Below are 22,335 nucleotides of genomic sequence, written 5' to 3'. Positions count from 1 at the left end.
GAAAGGGGGCTCGACCAAAAAAAAGAGAGAGGAGAAAGGAGAAGAGAGAGAGAGAAGAGAAGAACCTAAGAAGAGGCGTGCTTGTCGACAGAAGAGAGAAGAGAAGGGCTGGCTTTCTAGAAAAGACTCGGATTCTAAACCCACATTGGGGCTTGGGTTCTGGAGAAGTAGTTATTTGGGACATGGATCCCATGTCCATATCCAGTCCGAGACATACTTAAGCTTACCAAACAATAGCTAGGACCCATGTCCATTTTAATTGAAAACATCCGATTGAGTCTAACCCACTAAACATGGCCGTAAATTGAGACTTGAGACTAGAATTTTAAAGGAAGGATTCATGAATGTTCGTATTCAAAAGCAATTGTTAAACACGTAAAATACAATATATATATGAATAAGGAAAAAAACAAAACAAAAAGTAAAGCGCATGCATGGACAGCTAGCCACTGGCCACTAGCAAAGAAATGTTCTCTTTGTCTTTAAGCATTAGATGTGAAGTTGAAGTTAGCGCAGGTTGTCTATCCTGACGAGAGCAAGGAGCTGAACCCAAGCCTAGAAGCAGGCAAATCGGACTGCAAAAAGTTCTCCTCTAGCTGATGCCCTCCGATCACAATGGCAGTTCTAGGGTTACTTGGGCTCAACCCTGCATCCACAAACCCTAAACACAACTCATCATTGCTCACTTGCACCATCGAATTTGTTCCAAGCACCTTCAAGTACACACTCTCACTCTGCAACACAAAATCAACGTTACGCACAACCGGACCGACACGTGTCTTCCTGATGTGCGTTGAGTTGAAGCATGCTCCAAAGGGTTCTACAGCTGCCACTCTAGGCACGTGAGCAGGGAATTCCTTCACAAATGCATCAACAAAAGCGTAGTAGATTGTGTTCTCTAGCACAGTGTAAGGATTGACGGTGCTGATTTTTGTGCCACCGTAGCCATATTTGGTTAAAGCTTAGCAACGAAGTATTAAACGACACAGTTTTGCCGTTGATTTTGATTGACTTTACGTTGATGAAATACTCTGCAGAAGGGTCTGCCAAGTAGCCAGGGGCCATGCTGAAAGGGTTGAGGAGCAACCGGGTGTAAACAAGTGACTTGGACACATCAATCCCTGGAAGCAAAACGTAGGGCCCGTCGCCAAAGAAAACGGCACCGTTTGAGCTTGTGGAGGAGCTCAAGCGAATGGCAAACTTTCTTTTGAAGCTAAAAGCGAGGCAAGTTGGGAGGGAAGCCCAAGTCTGCCCCTGCCGAGGCCAACTATACCCTTGACACCGTAGACACTGGCAATATTGCACACGACGTTAACACGACACGAATTCGCACGAAATTATCGGTATTTGGGTTGAGCTTATTGGGTCGGGTTGAAAACGGTGAACCGTTAGCCACCCGCTTAACGGTCGATCGGTCAGCACGGTTAACCCGTTAGCCGCCCGTTAAGGAGGTTAATTCTGTAATTTTGCAAAATATTTTTATTTTCTTTTCTTCTTCCCCTTTTCTTTCTTCTTTCCCGTGTCTTTTTCTTCTTAAACCCTTTTCCTTTTCTTCTTCCTCTCATTCTTCTCTTCTTCTCTTCTACTCGAACAAACAATGGCCTCCAAGGGCGAGTCTGTAGACTATGTATACTATGCTCCGATCCCATCCGACCCGACCCACACCAATCCCAAAGAAAACCAAACCGTCATCCATGACGTGTTTTACTTGAAGCTTTGGCTAGGGTGTAATACCCTTTGATATGATACGGAGGTGGAAGGGACTTTGGGGCTCTTTTTCTTCAAAATTCCTATCAATGTAAACTTGCTATTGATTCAATGTAGAAGCTTTTAGTGGGTATTGATTCTATCTGAGTTGTTGGTTTTGGTTCTTCAAAAAGCCAGAGATTGCGTGTTGGTGGGTAGAGAGAGAAGCCGTGATAGACTAGTTGTTCCTTTTTTTTGGTTTATTCTTAACGGGTTAACGGGTCGTGTCGGATATTCGCGAATTGTAACGGGTCGTGTTTGGGTCTAGTATTTGTCACCCATTAACTTAACGGGTCGTGTCGTGTTAACCCGTTAACTTAACGGGTTGACACGAACACGACCCAAAACCCGTTAATTCAACCCGTTTGCCAGGTCTAGACACCAGTGGCAAGTTGTGTCAAGAGAAAATTTTGGCCACAAATGAAGATGAAGTTGAGGACAGAGACGAGCCTACCAGGATTTAATCCATCGGTGGATTGGAGTGACACGTGGTCTTGACCCAGCTGATTAAAGTTACCTCCAGTGCCAAGCACAATGTTTGATGGCATGAGCTCACATGTGTTGTTGTGGCAGCCTGGCCTCTGGGGAGCGAGGCAGTCAATGCAATTCTTGGCATTTGCAAGAGAGCATTGGGATGAGTGGCAGCGGGAAGGCTTGTAGGTGGAGGAAATGAAGTCTTGCTCACAGTCAACCCAGAGCAAATCACCACCAAGGTCCAGGGTTAGTTTTACGGGGACTAGAGGGGTTCTTTGGTGATGTAGAACAGATGGCAGATTTTATCGCGGTTGAGCAAGAAAAGGGACGTGGTGGGAATTTGCAAAATTGTCATCCGAGCTCCGATTAGGAAGCAAAATACCATTTCGGAAAGGGAACGATGCCACGAGTCAAACTCACTGCTTTGCTGTGATGTACGATGGATTTTGGTATTCTGAAGTTGTTTGGCCTTTCAAAACTGCATTCAAAGTTCGAAGTTAATTCCAAATAAATTCTGTTTTTCCGTTTCGGAGTTACATAGTTAATTCCCAAAATAAATTCTGTTTTTTTCAGTTTCGGAGTTACGTAGTTAAGTCTCCGAATTAATTCTGTTGTTCATTTTATTTGTAATAACTCCCCTAGCAGTTACAAGGGTTGAGAGTTGTGTATTTAGACGGGTTCGTCTAACGTTTTTTGCAGTTTAGATTTTAATCAAATTAATCAAAGAGAGTTTCTCTTAATTTCTGGTGGATTCCAGTTTTCTTGTTACTCAAGGTTTTGTTTGAAACCTTATTTGCTTGTGCTGCGTCAAGTGGTATCAGAGCGGGTCTCTCCCGTCTTGGTATTCTTGTCTTATCATGGGTGATCGTGAAGCTGATGTCCCAGCCCCAATTACTCGAGCGGATCTGGACGCTCAAAACCAACGGATCGACAACCTAACCACCCAATTTGGGGAGATGCGAGAATTGTTGTTGCAAGCTCTTGGTGGCAACCATAGGCGAGGAGGCAGGGATGACAAAAGAAGAGAAGGCAGGGATAATAATCGAAGAGAAGGTAGAGATGGCGAGAGAAGAGATAATAGGAGGCAACTTATTCCGGATAGTGAGTCAGAGTCAGAAGAAGAACTTGAAGAACCACCACCACCGGCTAATAATCCTCTTAATCGTAATCGTAATTACGAGAATTTTGGCGACTATCGGATTAAAGCAGAAATTCCTAACTTTTGGGGAAATCTGAAGATTGAAGACTTCTTGGATTGGCTTGTAGAAGTGGAGAGGTTTTTCGATATTATGGAGGTTCCTGAGCATAAGATGGTGAAGATGGTAGCTTTCCGTCTTAAAGCTACAGCGGCTGTTTGGTGGGATCAATTGCAAAATTTACGGCAAAGGCAAGGAAAGCAGCGGGTTCGAACATGGCGGAAGATGAAGTCGCTTATGATGGAACGATTCTTGCCCACAGATTATGAGCAGATTCTCTACCAGTATGTACCTAGGTCAGGCGCAAGGCACACGTTCGTTTCAATATACCAAGAATTCATGCGTTTGGCAGAGCGAAACCATTTGACCGAGACTGACAACCAAAAGGTCGCGAGGTACAACAATGGGCTGAAGATTTCCATCCAGGAAAAAATTGGTATGCAGAATATATGGACTTTGCAGGAGGCGATTAACATGGCATTGAAGGCTGAATTGTTGGAGAAGGAGAAACGCTAACCCAACTTCCGCAGGAACACGACGGAAGCCTCAATATATCTGCGGGTGCTTTTAGTGGCTCAGGAGATAAGGGAAAGCACAACAGCAGAATCTTGGAGGATCGACAAAACCAGCAAAGAATTGGCCAAAACAAAAATTTCAACGAAGGTAGCAGCCGGAATTACAACAGAGGGCAGCCCCGAAACCATCCCAGAATCCGTATGCTAAGCCCATGACGGACATATGTTACCGTTGCCAAAAACCAGGGCATCGTTCTAATGTTTGTCCAGAACGGAAGCAGGCCAACTTTATCGAAGAAGCCGATGAAGATGAGGAAAACGATGAAGTCGGAAAGATGATTATGTAGGGGCTGAATTTGCAGTTGAGGAAGGAATGGAGAAGATTACCTTGGTTTTGCAGAGAGTTCTTTTGGCACCAAAGGAGGAAGGGCAGCGTCATAGTATTTTTCGTTCCCTCTGCTCAATCAAAAACAAGGTATGTGATGTGATCGTCGACAATGGAAGTTGCGAGAATTTCGTGTCAAAGAAATTGGTGGAGTATTTGCAGTTATCTACGGAGCCTCATGTCAGCCCTTACTCACTAGGTTGGGTTAAAAAAGGCCCTTCGGTTCGTGTAGCTGAGACTTGCCGAGTGCCACTGTCAATTGGTAAGCATTACAGAGATGAAATATTATGTGATGTTATTGACATGGATGCATGCCATATTTTGTTAGGGCGACCTTGGCAATTTGATGTGGATGCAACTTTCAAGGGACGAGATAATGTAATTCTGTTCTCTTGGAACAACCGGAAAATTGCAATGGCAACCACACAGCCCGCAAAGCAATCTGTTGAGCCAAGACGAGGAGTTCTAGTTTCCTAACCCTAATTCGCGAGCGGGAGTTGAACGAGGCTGTCAAAGAAGCGGAGTGTTTTTGTCCCTTAGTGTTAAAGGGGTTGTTGAAAATTGGCGGAGGAGAAGGTGACATTCCACAAGATGTGCAGTGATTTTGAATCAATTTCAGAACTACTTTCAAAATCTGCCAAACGAGCGCTCCTATGCGGGACATCTGACCGAATTGACTTGGTGCCTGGAGCTAGCCTTCCGAATCTGCCCCATTATCGGATGAGCCCCAAGAAGAATGACATCCTGAGAGAACAGATTGAAGAATTACTGCGGAAAGGATTTATCCGGAGAGTTTGAGTCCTCGCAGCCTCTGCTTTTGCTGGTTCCAAAGAAAGACAAAACTTGGCGAATGTGTGTTGATAGCCGCAATCAACAAGATAACAGTCAAGTACAGGTTTCCTCATTCCACGGTTAGAAGATATGCTGGACGTTCTTGGCGGCTCAAGGGTGTTTTCTAAGATAGATTTGCGAAGCGGATACCACCAGATTCGCATACGACCTGGAGACGAATGGAAAACAAGCGTTCAAGAGCAAGGACGGATTATTTGAATGGTTGGTGATGCCATTCGGGTTGTCAAATGCACCTAGCACTTTCATGCGACTCATGAATCAGGTTCTTCGACCATTTATTGGTTCTTTTGTCGTTGTTTATTTCGATGACATTTTAATTTACAGTACCACAAAAGAAGAACATCTTGTGCATTTGAGACAAGTTTTAGATGTGTTGAGAGAAAATAAGCTGTATGTGAACCTTACAAAATGTACATTAATTCTGCACAAATAAGCTACTGTTCTTGGGTTTTGTTGTTGGTGAGAATGGTATCCAGGTAGATGACGAGAAGATCAAGGCAATCCTTGATCGCTCAAAGACAGTTTCTGAAGTTCGAAGCTTCCATGGCTTGGCTACCTTTTACAGAAGATTTGTGAAGCATTTTAGCACCGTTGCTGCACCTATCACAGAATGTTTGAAGAATGGCCGGTTCACTGGGAGAGGAGCAAGAGAGAAGCTTTGCGAAATAAAGAAAAGCTTTGCACCGCATGGTTCTAGCTCTTCCAAACTTTGAGAAAGTTTTCGAAGTTGAATGTGATGCCAGCGGTGTGGGAGTCGGAGCTGTGCTCTCACAAGACAAGCGGCCAATTGCGTTCTTTTCTGAAAAGTTGAGCGATGCACGTCAAAAGTGGAGTACTTATGACCAAGAGTTCTATGCGGTTGTTCGAGCTTTGAAGCAATGGGAGCACTATCTTATCCAGAAGGAATTTGTTTTGTTTACAGATCATCAAGCGTTGAAGTATATTAACAGCCAGAAAAATATTGATAAAATGCATGCTAGATGGATGACTTTTTTGCAGAAATTTTCGTTCGTTATCAAGCATACTTCCGGCAAGACCAATCGTGTGGCAGATGCGCTGAGTAGGAGAGCTTCATTATTAGTCACGCTGACTCAAGAAGTTGTGGGGTTTGAATGTCCTGAAGGAATTATATGCAGGTGACGATGATTTCCGGGAAATTTGGATTAAGTGCACTAATCAAGAGCCAATGGCAGATTACTTTCTCAATGAAGGTTATTTGTTCAAAGGCAACCAGCTGTGTATTCCAGTTTCTTCTTTAAGGGAGAAGCTCATTTGGGACTTGCATGGTGGAGAGTTGAGTGGCCACCTAGGCCGTGACAAAACAATTGCATTGTTGGAGGAGAGATTTTACTGGCCACAGCTCAAACGTGATGTTGGAACTATTGTGCGCAAGTGCTACATTTGTCAAACTCGAAGGCGGTACAAAACACTGGATTATATATGCCATTACCAGTTCCTAACGATATTTGGCAGGATCTTGCTATGGATTTTGTCCTCGGATTGCCCCGAACACAAAGGGGAGTGGACTCTGATTTGTGGATGGTTGATCGGTTCTCAAAAATGGCGCATTTATAGCCTGCAAAAAGACTGCCGATGCATCAAATGTAGCCAAACTGTTTTTCAGGGAGGTTGTTCGCTTGCATGGGGTTCCTACATCCATTACATCTGATCGTGACACCAAGTTCTTGAGTCATTTTTGGATCACTTTGTGGAGACTGTTTGGGACTACTTTGAATCGTAGCAGCACTGCCCATCCCCAAATTGATGGCCAGACGAGGTTACAAACCGGACATTGGGCAATATGGTGCGAAGCGTCTGTGGAGAGAAGCCAAAACAATGGGATTATGCATTACCGCAGTGGAGTTTGCATACAACAGTGCAGTCCATAGCGCTACTGGGAAGTCTCCATTTTCCATTGTTTATACTGCTATACCTAACCATGTTGTAGATTTGGTGAAACGCCTAGAGGCCAAGAAACCAAGATGGCAGTGAAAAATTTGGTGAGAAGTGGTAGCCGTTCGAGATGAGGTCAAGCGAAACTTGAGCAAACAAATGCTAAGTACAAAGCTGCTGGGATAAGCATCGACGTGTTAAAGTGTTTCAAGAAGGCGATTCTGTGATGATATTTCTGAGGAAGGAGAGGTTTCAGTTGGCACTTACAGCAAGCTTAAACCGAAGAAATATGGTCCTTACAAAGTGCTCAAACGGATCAATGATAATGCCTATGTTATTGAGTTACCGGATTCCATGGGAATTTCCAATATTTTTAATGTTGCAGATTTATATGAGTTCCGTGAAGATGAGGTTCTTTATCCAGATCATAACTCGGGGTCGAGTTCTTCGGAGGTGGAGAGGACTGATGTAGAACAGATGGCAGATTTTATCGTGGTTGAGCAAGAAAAGGGACGTGGTGGGAATTTGCAGAATTGTCTTCCGAGCTCCGATTAGGGAGCAAAATACCATTTCGAAAAGGGAACGATGCCACGAGTCAAACTCACTGCTTTGTTGTGATGTACGATGGATTTTGGTATTCGAGTCGTTTGGCCTTTCAAAACTGCATTCAAAGTTCGAAGTTAATTCCAAATAAATTCTGTTTTTCCGTTTCGGAGTTACATAGTTAATTCCCAAAATAAATTCTGTTTTTTTCAGTTTCGGAGTTACGTAGTTAAGTCTCCGAATTAATTCTGTTGTTCAGTTTTATTTGTAATAACTCCCCTAGCAGTTACAAGGGTTGAGAGTTGTGTATTTAGACGGGTTCGTCTAACGTTTTTTGGCAGTTCAGATTTTAATCAAATTAATCAAAGAGAGTTTCTCTTAATTTCTGGTGGATTCCAGTTTTCTTGTTACTCAAGGTTTTCGTTTGAAACCTTATTTGCTTGTGCTGCGTCATTTGGTTGATGGTGGTTAGGTATTGGAGGGTAGAAGCGTCTTTTGACACTGGAAGAACAAGGGCCTTGGGTCTGAAAGATGGTTTGGCTAGTGAGGGGGGTGATGGTGTGAAAGATCACTAGTGAGCAAAAGAAAATTATGAGGTGAATAGCTGAGAGCATCCATATAGTGGGGGGTGTATATGAGGGTGTATGTTAAATATACACTGAGTCACTGAATCGTCTCCAATGGGGAGATGTAAATAAATGTAAATATACATCACCACCATGGGGATGTAAAATAAAATGTATATATACATCTATTTTTACATCCCTTATAGGTGGGACCCACCCGAGAAAAGAAAAAAAAATGAAAAAAAGTCAACATAAAATGCTGGGACCCACGGCTACACCCCTGAATTTACGCACCTCATTGGAGCAAAAAACATATTTACATCCCCCGGAGGTGTAAAGAGGATGTAAAAGTGGCTTTACACCCCTGAATTTACATCTTCCACTGTGAATGCTCTGAGGAAGCCATATTGTTCTCTAATTGATTGCTAATCAGTGGTGGAGGTAGCTGATGGTTGAAGAAGTAGGACGAGGGCATGCCAATTTATACATGTTTCAAATATTTTAATACTTAGGGGTTTTTTCTTGTTTGTTTTCTCTGTGTGTGTGTTTTCTAAATAAACACATTTTTGTATGGGGTTTTAGGAGATAAAAGTTTTGTTTGACTTTTTATCTTCCTGAAATAATGGTTCTAATAATGGTTAGAGGAATGCTAGCAACATTTTCTTTAACCTTCTCTTTTGGATCTTCTCTATTTTTTGCTTGACATGTGTCATTCTCCTTACATTTAAAACAATGTCATTAATATATTATACAAGCTAACTTTTGCTTTCCAAGTTTACCCTTATTAAATGTATTCAATTTACCTAAAAAAATTTCACAACTTTCTTAGCATCTTATTAAAAAAAAATTAATGTTAATTTTTCTTATTTAAGAAAATGTATAGTTGAAAAAAAAGAAGAGAAAATGTCCATTTTTTTTAACGTCAAATTTAGACTTTAAAAAAAAGAAAAAAAAAAAGAAGGACATTTCCTCTTCTTTTTTTAAAGCAAACATTTTCTTAAAAAAAATAATTCACGTAAAATTTTTTTTAATAAGATGCTAAGAAAATTGTGAATTTTTTATAGATAAATTGAATACACTTATTAAGGGTAAACTTGGAAAGCAAAAGTTTGCTTGTGTAATATATTAATAACATTGTTTTAAATGTAAGGAGAATGACACATGTCAAACAAAAAATGGAGAAGGTCCAAAAGTGAAGGTTAGAGATAGCATTCCTTTTATATAGATGAGTTTGAGAATGCTTCCGATTCCCAAGTAATTTAGTACCAATCGCTCCTCCAGGTGCTCTTTTTATCACACTCTTTATTAACAATAATATATACCATAGCCAGATCCCATTATTAACAATAATATATCCTATACCTTTTACTAGGGGTGTCATTTTAAACCGAAAAACCGAAAAACAGCAAAAACTAACCGACAATTTACCGCATTTATGTATTAAGAACCAACCCCATTTATGTATTAAGAACCGAACCCTATTTATGTTGCGGTTGCGGTATTTGATTTTCAAAACTTGCGGTTACCGCAAACCGCAAAGTATAGCCGCACGGATGATGAGGTTCTACAAGGAAATGGAACATATGACCACTTGTAAGTAATTAGTTTATTTATGCTAATGTTATTTATGCTTCTTCTTATAATAAAATGTATTAAATTATGTTGTTTTATTTATAGATAACATTGGTGCTCAAACAACACAACAGGGTTCTTCAAATCCACTCACCATCAACACTTGAGTTTGTAACATTGGTGCATTGCATTTTCCTTTTAGTTTGTAACTTTAATTAACTTTGATAAATTGGATTTTTCTTTTTGGTTGTAACTTTAATTCATTTTGCTTTACATTTTCCTTTTGGTTTGTAACTTTAAAGGATTTGGAATTGGAATGCTTGAGAAGTTTAACTTTAATTGGAATGCTTGTAATTGTAACTTTAATTTTCTTAGGTTGTGAATGCTTGAGAAGTTGAGGAGATTGTGAATTTATATATGCTTAAGAAATTGAAGTTGTGTATTTATTTATTTAGGTTGTGAATTTATATTTTTGTGAATGCTTGAAAACTTGCGGTTTTAAACCGCTAATTCGCGGTAACCGACCGCAAAACGCGGTCGGTTTGCGGTTTCAAAAATCACTAAACCGCAAATAGTCGGTCGGTTTGCGATTTGAGTAAAAATTCGGGGTTACCGAACCGCAACCACCCCTACCTTTTACCCACACCTACTGTCTTGCGTATTATTAAAAATTTTATAAAAAATAAGTGTATTAGACATAAAAAATATATGCGCATATGTTCAAAACGCGTATACCTGCACGGCTATACTATTTCTTAGAAAATATTCAAAAAAGCGAATATAGCGGCTATACTATTTGTTTTCAAGAAATAAGAAGATTAAAAACAAAAGGTTGTGCGGAGTATAGCCGTACGGCTATACTATTTTTTTAATTACAAAAGGGCGATAGCCGATTTCTTTTAAAGAAATAAGAAAAACCGCGTATAGAGCGACTATACCATTTCTTTAAAAGAAAACAGAAAAATTAAGTGTAGCTGTGATACTATGTCTTTAAAAACATTATAAAAATGAATACAAGGGCTGGGCGATACTATTTAATTAAAAAAAAAATAAGTTAAAGGAACCTCCTAGTTGTGTTAGTTTAACCTTTATAGATATTGCCGTGCGGCAATTAGAATAAAATACGTATGTGTTTTATTCGGCAAATTACAACTTAAAAGTTCAGCTACTATATAATATTTTAACATAATTTATTTAAAATTTTGCATATATATTATTTTTGTTCAATAATATGTGCGAATCTTGTGTATAATTCGTAAATTTTTTGTGTATTATTGAAAATTTTATAAAAAATTCATGTATTAAACATAAAAAATACGTACATACATGTTCAATACGAGTATAGCCACACGACTATAATATTTCTTTAAAAATATATTTTAAAAAAGTGTAAGGTATAGCCGCATGGCTATACTATTCTTTTGACAAAAATTAAAAAACCTCGTATAGCCTCACGGCTATACTATTTCATTTGGAAAAAAATCCAGTATAGCCTATTTCTTTAAATAAAAATTAGAAAACCCGAGTATAGCCATCCGGAGATACTATTTCTTCAAAAATAATTGAAAAAACCAAGGATAGCCTACCAGCTATATGCTTTCTTTAAAAAGATTATAAAAAATACGTATCGCCGCGCGGCTATGCTATTTAATAATAAAAAAAATTAAGATAAAAGACTCTCTTAGTTGCATTAGTTTATACTTTATGATTATTTGGAATAGCCGTGCGGCTATAATAATAAAATACGTATAGCCGCGCGGCTATACAATTTCTTTTGAAGCAATAAGAAAAATCCGAGTATAGCCGCACGACTATACTATTTCTTAAAAAAAATAAAAAATAAAAACCGAGTATAGCCGTATGGCGATACTATTTCTTTGAAAAAAGTTGAAAAACTCGAGTATAACTGCCCGACTATACTATTTTGATATAGCCAGGTATAATAATAACATACGTACGTGTTTTATTCGGCAAATTACAACTTAAAAGTTCGACCACTATATAATATTTTAATATAATTTATTTAAATTTTTTCATATATATTATTTGTATTCAATAATATGTGAGAATTTTGTGTATAATTAAAAACATTATAAAAAAATACATGTATTAAACATAAAAAAATACATACGTACATGTTCAATACGAGTATAGCGGCAAGGCTATACTATTTCTTAAACAAGAAATTCAAAAAATCTAGTATAGCCGCACGGCGATACTATTTCTTTTAAAAAATTAAAAAATCACGTATAGCTCGGTTATACTATTTTTTTCAAAAGAATTGGAAAAAATGAGTACATTTGCGCTGCTATTCTATGTAATAAAAAACAATTAAGAAAAAGGACCCTCCTTGTTGCATTAGTTTATACTTTATAGATATTAATTTGGTATAGTCACGCAGCTATAAGATTAAAATACGTACGTGTTTTAGGCGGCAAATTACAATTTAAAAGTTCCGCCATTATATAATATTTTAATATAATTTGTTTAAAATATTTCATATATATTATTTGTATTCAATAATATGTGAGAATTTTGTGTATAATTCATAAATTTTTGGTGTTATAATAAAAATATGTGTACTAAACATAAAAAATATGTACGTATATGTTCAATACTAGTATAGCTGTGATTTCTTTTATATAAAAAATTCAAAAAACTGAGTATAGCCGTGCGGCTATACTATTCCTTTAAAAAAAGAATCAAAATACCGACTATAGCTGTGCGGCTATCCTATTTCTTTTTAAAAAAATAGAAAAAAATGAGTATAGCCTTGGAGCAATACTATTTCTTTAAAAACATTTAAAAAATGAGTATAGCCATTCGGCGATACCATTTCTTAAAAAATAAAAAAAATTAGCTTTTGTATGATGATTAGTTGGATTGTTAAGGATTAGTTATCTCATATACAAGTCATGTGTATGATTGAAAATTGAGATAACTATAAACAAACTCATTTTTAGCTACAAAATCATAGAGAAACCCTACATGAAACTGACTTTGTCAACACACTCTATCCTACATGAAATAGACTTTATAAATACACTATATTATTGCCAGCTATCTATTTTTGGGTTTACTTAATATCTAATTTTCGATTTTACCCTTTGGTGTTAAATTCATATTGAAAAACCAAAAGCGAGCATGTGACCTCTCTAAATGTTCTCTCCCCACCACCAACTCTCAACACTAAACTCCCAAGTTCCCAACCCACTCTCTCTCTCGTTTCAAGCCTCAAACTCTCAAAACCCCCAAATTGGCTACGATTGAACAAAACGAAACGCAAGAGGTTTCGGCGTTGTCTTTGTCTCCGAGCTTCAATTCGTACGATTCGAAGAACAAATTTTGAATACGCGCAGCTCTCTGCATATTTCAACTCCAAGCTCAAGTCACTGGTTCTAGTAGCAATTTTGAATTCAGTGACCCTAAAACTACAACTTTAGATAAAGAGAAGGAGAAGCCAGAAATGGAAGAGAATGAAGGTGTTCAGAACGCCGACGCCGATGGTGATTGCGAGAAGAACGAAGATGAAGACAATTTCTCTTTTGCCTGCACTAACCACCCAGACGGATCGCTGATTTCCACCAACGATATATTCCAAAATGGCCAGATCCGTCTGGTGTTCCAGATTTTCAACCTGGATCTCCTGTTTGCTGACGACGGCGATTCTTCCAAAGCCAAATGTTGCATACCGTAGATCTAGAGACCTGTGCAAGGTACAAACCTTCAATTACATTGCTGCCTATAAATTTTTTTTCTTCCTTTGCTCTGATTGTTGATTCTGTCATAGCTTTTGGTTCCTCTTTTGAGCACTTACCAATACGAGGGAGATGAGATCAGTGTGCCCTTGGCAAAGAAAGTGGCTAAGATACCTCATGAGAAAATGTCAGGCAAAGCCTGCAATGATGTGGAGCTCATCAAGATCCTTTCTACTAGGAGTAAAGCACAGCTGAATGCAACCTTGAATTACTACAACAAAGAGTTTGGCAATGCCATTAACAAAGATTTAAAGGCTGATAAAGTTGATGAGTTCCTCCAGCCTGCAGTAGTGTGGCCAAAGCAGAACACATACGTACCTTTCATCCTCTAGGAATGGTGAAGCCTTCATATTCAATGTCAGCAATGGCTTTCCTACTTAAAGGTATATAATCTTTCATGCAGTCCAAGTTCATCCATTTTAATTGATAGCAAAAATAAGTCTAATCAGTTATCCGAGAACTCAACTTTCAACAAGCTTATCAGTGAGTTTCATTTCATTTCCCATCAGAACATGCTAAGATAATAAGAAGCGAAAGACCAGGTGAAAATCTGACATTGGATGACACAAAGAAGATGAAGTATACCTGGCAGGTTACTCGAGAAAGCATGCGGCTCTTCCCTCCTATCTTTGGCTAAAACTTTGAGGAGGTTCTGCTCTTGGCTATCAACAAGTGTGTTATTTATGTTTGGCTTGTGAACGTTTTAAATTCAACGATTTAGTATGTATGGCTTAAGTTAGAGATTTGAACATGTTAACTTTTATGTTGTGGTTTATGATCGTTTCAATATGGAAGAAAACTAATTTTTTTGTTCTTCAGTCGTCGTTAGTTTTTTAGTTAAAAGTTTGAGAATATTAAGGGTTTTTGATTTAGTTGTTCTCTTGTGGCTTAAAAACACTGTAGCTCATCTGCTTATGGATTTCTTGGTTTTGATTTCACATTAGGATTTTGATTAGTGCTTTGGGTATTTGTTTCATTTTTAATGATAATGATAGTGATAATCAGAGGCGGCCCATAGGGTGTGCGAGGTGTGCGACCACACAGGGCCCCCAAAATTTAGGGGCCTCCAAATTTTTCCAAGTCAATCCATTAAATTAACTAAAACATGAAAATAAAAATGAAATATTAAATATCACCCCACAACGCCACATGCAATGCACCAAAACCAAAATTGAATTGAATATTAATTACCAACAAATTCTACGACTTAGAGAGTAGAGACCCTAATTTAATTCATTTTCCTCTTTCCAACTCTCACACTGCAACTCTTCTTTTTATTTATTTATTATGGTTTGAAACCTGTGTTTTTCTCTTCCCGATTCTCAAGCTGCAAAACCATTATAATATTCTTTTTTCTTTCAGCAAGTCTTTCTCACTCTTCTCCATCAAAATAAAGCCATTTCTCTTCATTACCAATGTACCACCCTCTTCCATCAAACTTTGGATTGTAAAAACCCAAGCTTTAGCCTTTTTCCCAAAATCATAGTTCTTTTCTCCCTCCCTTATTCACATGAGAATTCACCAAGCATTTAAATTGAAAATCAATTTATCAGGTCTGTGATTTGGAATGATGACTAAAGAAATTTTTCTAGGAAGCTCTTTCCGAATGTGTTCTTCTCGTGTCAGAAATTTTTGTTTCTATATGGATTTTTTTTCCCTACTTGTATATATAGGGCCTCGACATCCATATTTGCACAGGGCCTCCAAAATCAATGGACCGGCTCTGGTGATAATGAATGTCAATTGGGTATTTGAGTTTCTCATACTATCAGAAGTTTGCTATCCCTGTTTGCCTATTAAAAGAGATGTGTTAAAACGTTTTGTAAGTTGAATAGAAGAAGGTTTATTTTCAATGTTTATGTCACACGCATGCTTTTCAAATTTCTGTATAAAAAGTCTTTAGTGTTCCTGTCTCTTGCTGAATTGATGTGGAAAAGCTATGTAGAGAATAAATTTTTTCGATAATATTTTTGTTTAAATTGAATTTCCTTTGGCTCATTATGTCATGCTCTGTTTGTAAGCTCTTGACAAGATTAGATTTGATAGTTTGACTGATAAGAGCAAGCTCGATGGTCAGCTAGAGCTCTTCATCCCTGACGAAAACAACAATACCTTGACTATTGTTGATAGTGGTATTGGAATGACCAAAGCTGGTAAGTTGATTTGTAGTATACAATTTGTTATCTATAAGTGGTATGAACAGTTGTTAAGTTCCAGTAAGTGAAATGAATAATTGTTATACTGTTCATACCCTGCAATTGAGTTGGTTTCTATTATATTGTATTAACAGTGTAATTCTATGACATAATATTAACAATATAATTTTATGACATAATATTTACATACTTTCAGTAACAAAGCATGCTTTATATTTTGCTCTATATACATATGTGCACTTGAAGTTTATGATATACATAATGTGTTTTTTACTAAGAAGATAGTTTTATGACATAGTATTAACAGTGTACTTTTTGTTTTTTTTTTTTGTAGAGGTATTTTCTTTTGCCTTTGTGATTGTTTATGTTAAACGACAATTGAAGGTGGTTTCTGCAAAGGATATCAAATGTCTTGGTGGGCTTTTTTGAGTTTTTTTTTTAAATTTTTTTATTTTGGTATGAAATGGTATTAACAATGTACTTTTATGACATGGTATTAACTAGAGGTGTCAAACAAGCCGTGCCGGGCCAGCCCGTCCCATTTAAACTGGTGCTTTTAAAATTTTCATGCTGTGTCGGCAGACCCATTTAATTTATTGGGCCGTGCCTTACCGGTCCATTTAGTAAAATCATTGATCTCGGCTCGGCCCAAAGCACATGTCCACATTGAAACAAGCGGGGCCGTGCTCGTGCTCATGCCATACTCGGGCCCAATAACCAACCCATTTAATTTAAAGTTTTTTCACTTGATAATTCAAATCATAAACATTAGAAATATAATTATAGGCAAGAAATGATGAATTATTTGAAAACATTAATCAATCAAACATCCAAACAATATAAAAGGTGGATGGCAAAAAGTGTACAACTCCACAAAGTCCACTTCAACTTTTTATCCTTAAACAACTTGTTATTTCATATGTGAAGAAATGTCTTACTTTGATTATAAGAGAAGCGTATATGTCATATGTACTGATTAGATATCAAGTTCAATGTTGTTAAATTAATTTGTAGTTGATATATTTAATTAATTAAGGATCCAAGAAATTTCCCTAAAATGAAAGACATCAAAAAAAAAAAAAAAAAAAAAACCATATAAACAATGATATTAGATGTCAAATTTTTGCATTTTGACTTTTGAGAAAGAAAAAAAAAAGTTAAGTGGGCTGTGCTTGGGTCGTGCTTGGGCTCGTGCCGTGCTTGAAGCAGGCTAGGGGCCAAGCCCGGCCCGGTCCATTGACCTCATTTTTATCCCGGCCCGCCCAAGTTTTCGTACCTTGCGAGCACGGCCCATTACTATTTGTGCTCGTGCGTATCGCGGCCTCATTTAAACGGGCTGGGCTCGTGCCGTCGCCCGTCCCATTTAACACCTCTAGTATTAACAATGTACTTTTGTGACATGATATTAACAATGTACTTCGGGTTTGCTGGGCTTATTTTGGATTTTTTTTTTTTTTAGTTTTTTGTGTCGGGCTTGTTTTAAGTTAATCAGTGACAGACATGTAATTTATAGGAACTTCAACATTTATTTCTTATGTAATAAATGATTTTTGGGTATGTTTCTAAAGTGCATTTCATATGGGTTTTGTTTTTGTTTATTTATTTATTTTTATTTTTTGTAATTACGGCCCCTATTTTGGGTATATTACTAAAGCTCCATTGAAAATTCTCAATCTAAATTTGAATATGAATTAGTGTCACAAACGGTATTATTAATGATGCTTTATTTGTTGGCGTGACTTGTGACTTTCCTTGCACACTAAGGATTCATATATTAATTGTAATTGATTTCCTACGGTAAATAGAATTAGGAGTTATTATTATTTTTTTTTTTGGCATTCAAAGAAAAGAATACACAGAAAATTCCCACAAATAATATTCTATCATAAGTTTCATATTTTAGCATTATTTTCTAAAAATAAACAATTTGCAACCCAATATGAAGAAACAAATAACCTCACATAATTTGATATCCAAAATGTAGAATTTGTTTTACTGCTCTATATTTTTTATTCAAATATATATATGAACCATTAAGTCACCTACATTTTCATCAACACAATTTCTTACGAAGTTAAAAGTGTGGTAAGTTTTTCTTTTTGTGGTTTCCCAAGGTATCCCCAGGCATGGCCCAGGCCTAATCCTCCAAGGTGCACTATCAGGCGCATATGCGGAGAGCTCTCCCAATAAAGTTTTCTGCATCCACAAAGGCTCGAACCCGAGACCACTTGCTTAAGTAAGTGTGGTAAGTTTTTCATTGCAATTGGCGAAATAAAGACATTGAGAAACAAACAGCCTACATGAGGTTTTCACTTGGTTAATTATTAACTTATTAAACAAACAAACAAAAAACAATATAAACACAATAATTAAATCACAGCAGTAGATGTGAAGTTGAAGTTAGCACAACTTGTCTCCCGAGACAAAAGTGATGAGCTGAACCCAAGCCTCTTGTTAGCCAGATCAAACTGAAGAAGATTGTCCTCCAACTGATGCCCTCCGATCACAATCGACGTCGTTGGGCTCTCAAATGAGTAGCGTTGCCTTTGCTCAGCAGCCACAAACCCCAAACACAACACATCCTTGCTCACTTGCACCATGGAATTTGCTCCAGACACCCTCCAGTACACACCCTCACTTTGCAACACAAAGTCAATGCTAGGAACAGCCGGGCCCACACGTGTAATTCCAATGTGGGTTGAGTCAAAGCAAGCTCCAAAAGGCTCTACAGAAGCCACTCTCTTAATATGACCAGGCATTTCTTTCACAAACGCATCAACAAAGGCTTTGTAGATTGTGCTCTCCAAGACGGTGTAAGGATTGACGGTGCTGATTTTTGTGCCACCATAACCATTTTGATCAATCATTAGCAGAGAAGTATTTAGTGACACCATTTTTTCGTTGACTTTGATTGACTTCACATTTATGAAATATTCGGCAGAGGGCTCATCCGGATCAAAAACATAGCCTGTGCTGACAGGGTTGAGGATCAACTTGGTGAAAGTCAACGACTTATACACATCAATCTTGGGAGTCAGAACATACGGCCCATCCCCGAAGAAAACAACACCGTATGATCTAGCTGAAGAAGGCAAGCAAATGGCGAATTTTCTAGGGAGTTTATAAGCGGAGGCAAACTGGGTGGGGAGAGCGATTCTGGTTCTGCCTAGACCAGCCATGCCCTTGACACCATTGGCAAGGCCAAGGACACCGTAAAATGTATTGCTACTACAAGCGAAGATGAAGTTTGGAATGTTAGAGACCTTTGGGCCGGAGTGGGACCCATCTGTGGAATGTAGGCCCCACAGGATATCCTGACCAACCTCGCCGTTGTTGTCGGCATAGCCAATCACGGTGTTGTCTGGGAAGAGGATGCAGGTGCGGTTGTTGCAGCCTGGCCTTTTGGGGAAGAAGCATTCCCAGTTGCATTCTTTGGAGTTTGCAATGGAGCATTGTGTTGCGTTGCAGTAGGCAGGCTTGTAGGTGGACGAGATGTACTCGCCTTCGTTGCAGTCAACCCAGAGGAATTGACCACCGAGGTCAACGGTTAGCTTTAAGGTTACCGGTGGGGTTCTTTGCTTGATGGTGGTGATGTATTGGAGGGTAGAAGCGTCTTTGGCTATGGGAAGAACTAGGGCTTTGGGTTTGAGTGATGATGGTTTGGCTTGTGATGAGAGGATCATGTGGATCGAGAGTAGAAGGGAGCAAAAGAGAAGTAGGCTATGAATAGATGAGGAAGCCATTGTTATGTGTGAACTCAATAATCAATGGAAGTTATCAGATTGATGAAGTGGGAGGAGGGCCTGTCCATTTATAGGTGTTTCAACTCTTAATAAATAAATAAAAGTCCTAATATGTATCATCTCATGCATGTTGCAGCACAAAGTCAAATAATCCTCTGTTCGAAAGCTATAGCATAAGTTCAAGGCATTAGCAGCAGCTAGCTCAAAGTCTTTGATATTGAGTCAAGTCAAAGAGTTTTAAAGTTGCACATAGTGGGCAGGTGTCATGTGTTGAGTGGTTAATTAGTAGGTTAATCATCAGTTTTGGTTTTTATTAATCAGTTCCATATTAAAGTGGAGAAATTATAGAATACTAATTAAGCCTCTTGTGGAATATTGGACTCTTGTATAGTTATTTGTATTTGTAACGGCTCTTGTCTTGTGGCTGACGTCTTAATATCTGGATCTGGATATTGTCTTTATTTAAAAAAGATTAAGCTGTTGGTTGGCGGGTTATTTATAAATGAATATTATGTAAGCATGGCTCTTCGGCTGGGCGAGGAGTCTAAAACTAGAATATGGTTTAGGTTTAGGATGGCAACTTGAGAATGTATATGCCAGCCGAACCCTTTCTTACTATTTTTGTCTCTTTGACTTTGAATTTCATGTTAGTCGTCCTTTTTTTTTATTTAATTATTATATCATTAGTTATTTCCCAAACCATTGAATTTGTCAACTGAAATTCATTATTGAGAAAAGATAGAATACAAAGGATCCAGTATCAGACAATAATTATCCTAACAAGTGTGTAATTGTAATTGTCTGCATCGTATATATATTGGATAAAAAGCAATCAGGAACATTTATTCACCATGCAAAAGACAAATAAATAACAGAAATTGAATAATTAAGAAGGCCCTTTGTCTCTAAGCAGTAGATGTGAAGTTGAAGTTGGCACAAGTTGTTCGACTGAAGAACAGTGAGGAGCTGAACCCAAGCCTGGAAGCAGCCAAATCAAACTGCAGAAGATTGTCCTCCAACTGATGCCCTCCGATCACAATTGAAGTCCTTGGCCTCTCACCTCCATCCACAAACCCCAAACACAGCACGTCATCGCTCACCGCCACCATGGAATTTGCTCCAAACAGCCTCCAGTACACACTCTCACTCTGCAACACTAGGTCAATAGCAGGCACTGCAGGCCCAACCCTTGTGCTTCCAATGTTCTTCGAATCGAAGCATGCTCCAAATGGTGCTACTGCCTTCACTCTTGGGATTTCAGCAACTGTTTTCACAAATGCATCGACCACGGCGTTGTAGATTGAGGTCTCCAAGACTGTGTATGGATTCACAGTGCTAATCTTTGTGCCGCCATACCCTTCACTGTCAATTTTCAGCAATGAAGTGTTCAAAGCAACGGCCTTATCACTGATCTTGATTGACTTCACATTGATGAAGTATTCTGTAGAAGGCTCTCCTTGGAAGTAACTACTTGCAGTGCTAACAGGGTTGAGGATCAATGGGGTGAAAATAAGTGACTTGGAGACATCAATTCCGGGAAGCAGACTATAAGGCCCGTCCCCGAAGATGACAATACCATTAGAATTTGAAGAGGACAAGCAAATTGCAAATTTTCGATGGAAGCTAAAGGCTGAAGAAAATTGGGAAGGAAGCCCAATTTTAGCCCTGCCAAGGCCAGCCATGCCCTTGACACCATTGGCCAGGCCATCCAACAGAAATGTGGAACCACAGGTGAAGAGAAAATTGGGGACAGAAACAACCTTACCAGGAGTAAACCCATCTGTGGATTGGAGTGACACAATGTCCTGGCCAAGGTCACCGCTCGTGCCGGTTCTGGTGACGGTGTTATCGGGGGAGAGACTGCATGTGTTGTTGTTGCAGCCTGGCTTGGGGGAAGAGTAGCACTCTGTCGTACACGCCTTGGAGTTTGACAATGAGCACTGGGCAGAGTTGCAACGAGCAGGCTTGTAGGTGGATGAGACGTAGCCTTGTTCGCAGTCAACCCAAAGGTATTGACCGCCAAGATCGACAGTGAGTTTTATGGGGACAAGAGGGGTTCTTTGGCTGAAGGTGGTGAGGTATTGGAGAGTGGAAGGGTCTTTGGTGACTGGAAGAACAAGGGCCTTGGGTCTGAAAGATGCAGCTTTGGCTAGTGAGGGGGTGGTGGTGATGATTTGGAGGACCAGTGAGCAAAAGAGAAGGCAATGAAATGAGGAAGCCATTGTTGCTGGCTTTGTTGGATGTTGATTTGTAAATCAATGGGAAATGAAACTGATGGTTGAAGAAGAGGGAGAGCATGCCACCAATTTATAGGTTTTTGAAGTGTTAGAACATTTTTTACCAAAATACAAAAGTCTATGAGTTCGAAGTGAAGAAGCCACGTTTGTCAAAGATGGCGATTTTGGATTGTTATCTATCTATGTTCCTAATGCCAGCTCGATCCGCGGTTTCTTTTATTTTTCTGCTGACCCTGAACACAAGTTGGTCATTGTCTTTATCTTTGAATTTGATGTTCATTTGTCGTATTATATTAATAAGGATAAAGTGAGAATATTAATATTATTAGGTAAAGTTTTGGTGGAGTCTCAAAAGCAACCAAATCGAATCAATCTAATTATTTATAATGAGTTATTTCTTCGTCTTTTTGTAGAGAAATTTATAATGAGTTATGATTGATCAATATAAGTGCTAATATCTCACTTGTTTATTAAATTCACACTTCATAAGGTTTTTCATATTTTCATAAATAATAATATTATTTCTACCACATTTATTGTCCTACCTATATTAAAGAAGTGATCAACAATATGATCAATAAATATGATCCAAATAGAAATAAACTATTTAAATATCCCCCTAAGTTTTAGATTGTTTTCCCATAACCTTTTTTTTTAATATCAAAATTCCTTCTCAAAATTGATGAAATCCGCAAAAAA

At 38.4% G+C, this 22,335-nt stretch overlaps 3 pseudogenes across 1 annotated transcript; all 3 read right to left on the bottom strand.

Annotated features, from left to right (window-relative positions):
• Positions 1-482: 482 nt before the first annotated feature.
• Positions 483-8,154, bottom strand: LOC103322834 (putative aspartic proteinase GIP2 pseudogene; annotated as a pseudogene).
• Positions 8,155-17,888: 9,734 nt separating this feature from the next.
• Positions 17,889-19,399, bottom strand: LOC103322835 (putative aspartic proteinase GIP2 pseudogene; annotated as a pseudogene).
• A 707-nt stretch (positions 19,400-20,106) lies between these two features.
• LOC103322825 (putative aspartic proteinase GIP2 pseudogene) lies at positions 20,107-21,694 on the bottom strand (annotated as a pseudogene). Its single transcript, XR_016123870.1, has one exon. The product of XR_016123870.1 is annotated as a putative aspartic proteinase GIP2 pseudogene (transcript).
• Positions 21,695-22,335: the final 641 nt, after the last annotated feature.

Source organism: Prunus mume, linkage group LG2 (assembly GCF_029339155.1).
Source record: "Prunus mume cultivar Tortuosa linkage group LG2, ASM2933915v1, whole genome shotgun sequence".
Classification (NCBI taxonomy): Eukaryota; Viridiplantae; Streptophyta; class Magnoliopsida; order Rosales; family Rosaceae; genus Prunus; species Prunus mume.
Note: the sequence above shows the minus strand (reverse complement) of the source record. Positions and strands in the feature narration are given on the sequence as shown.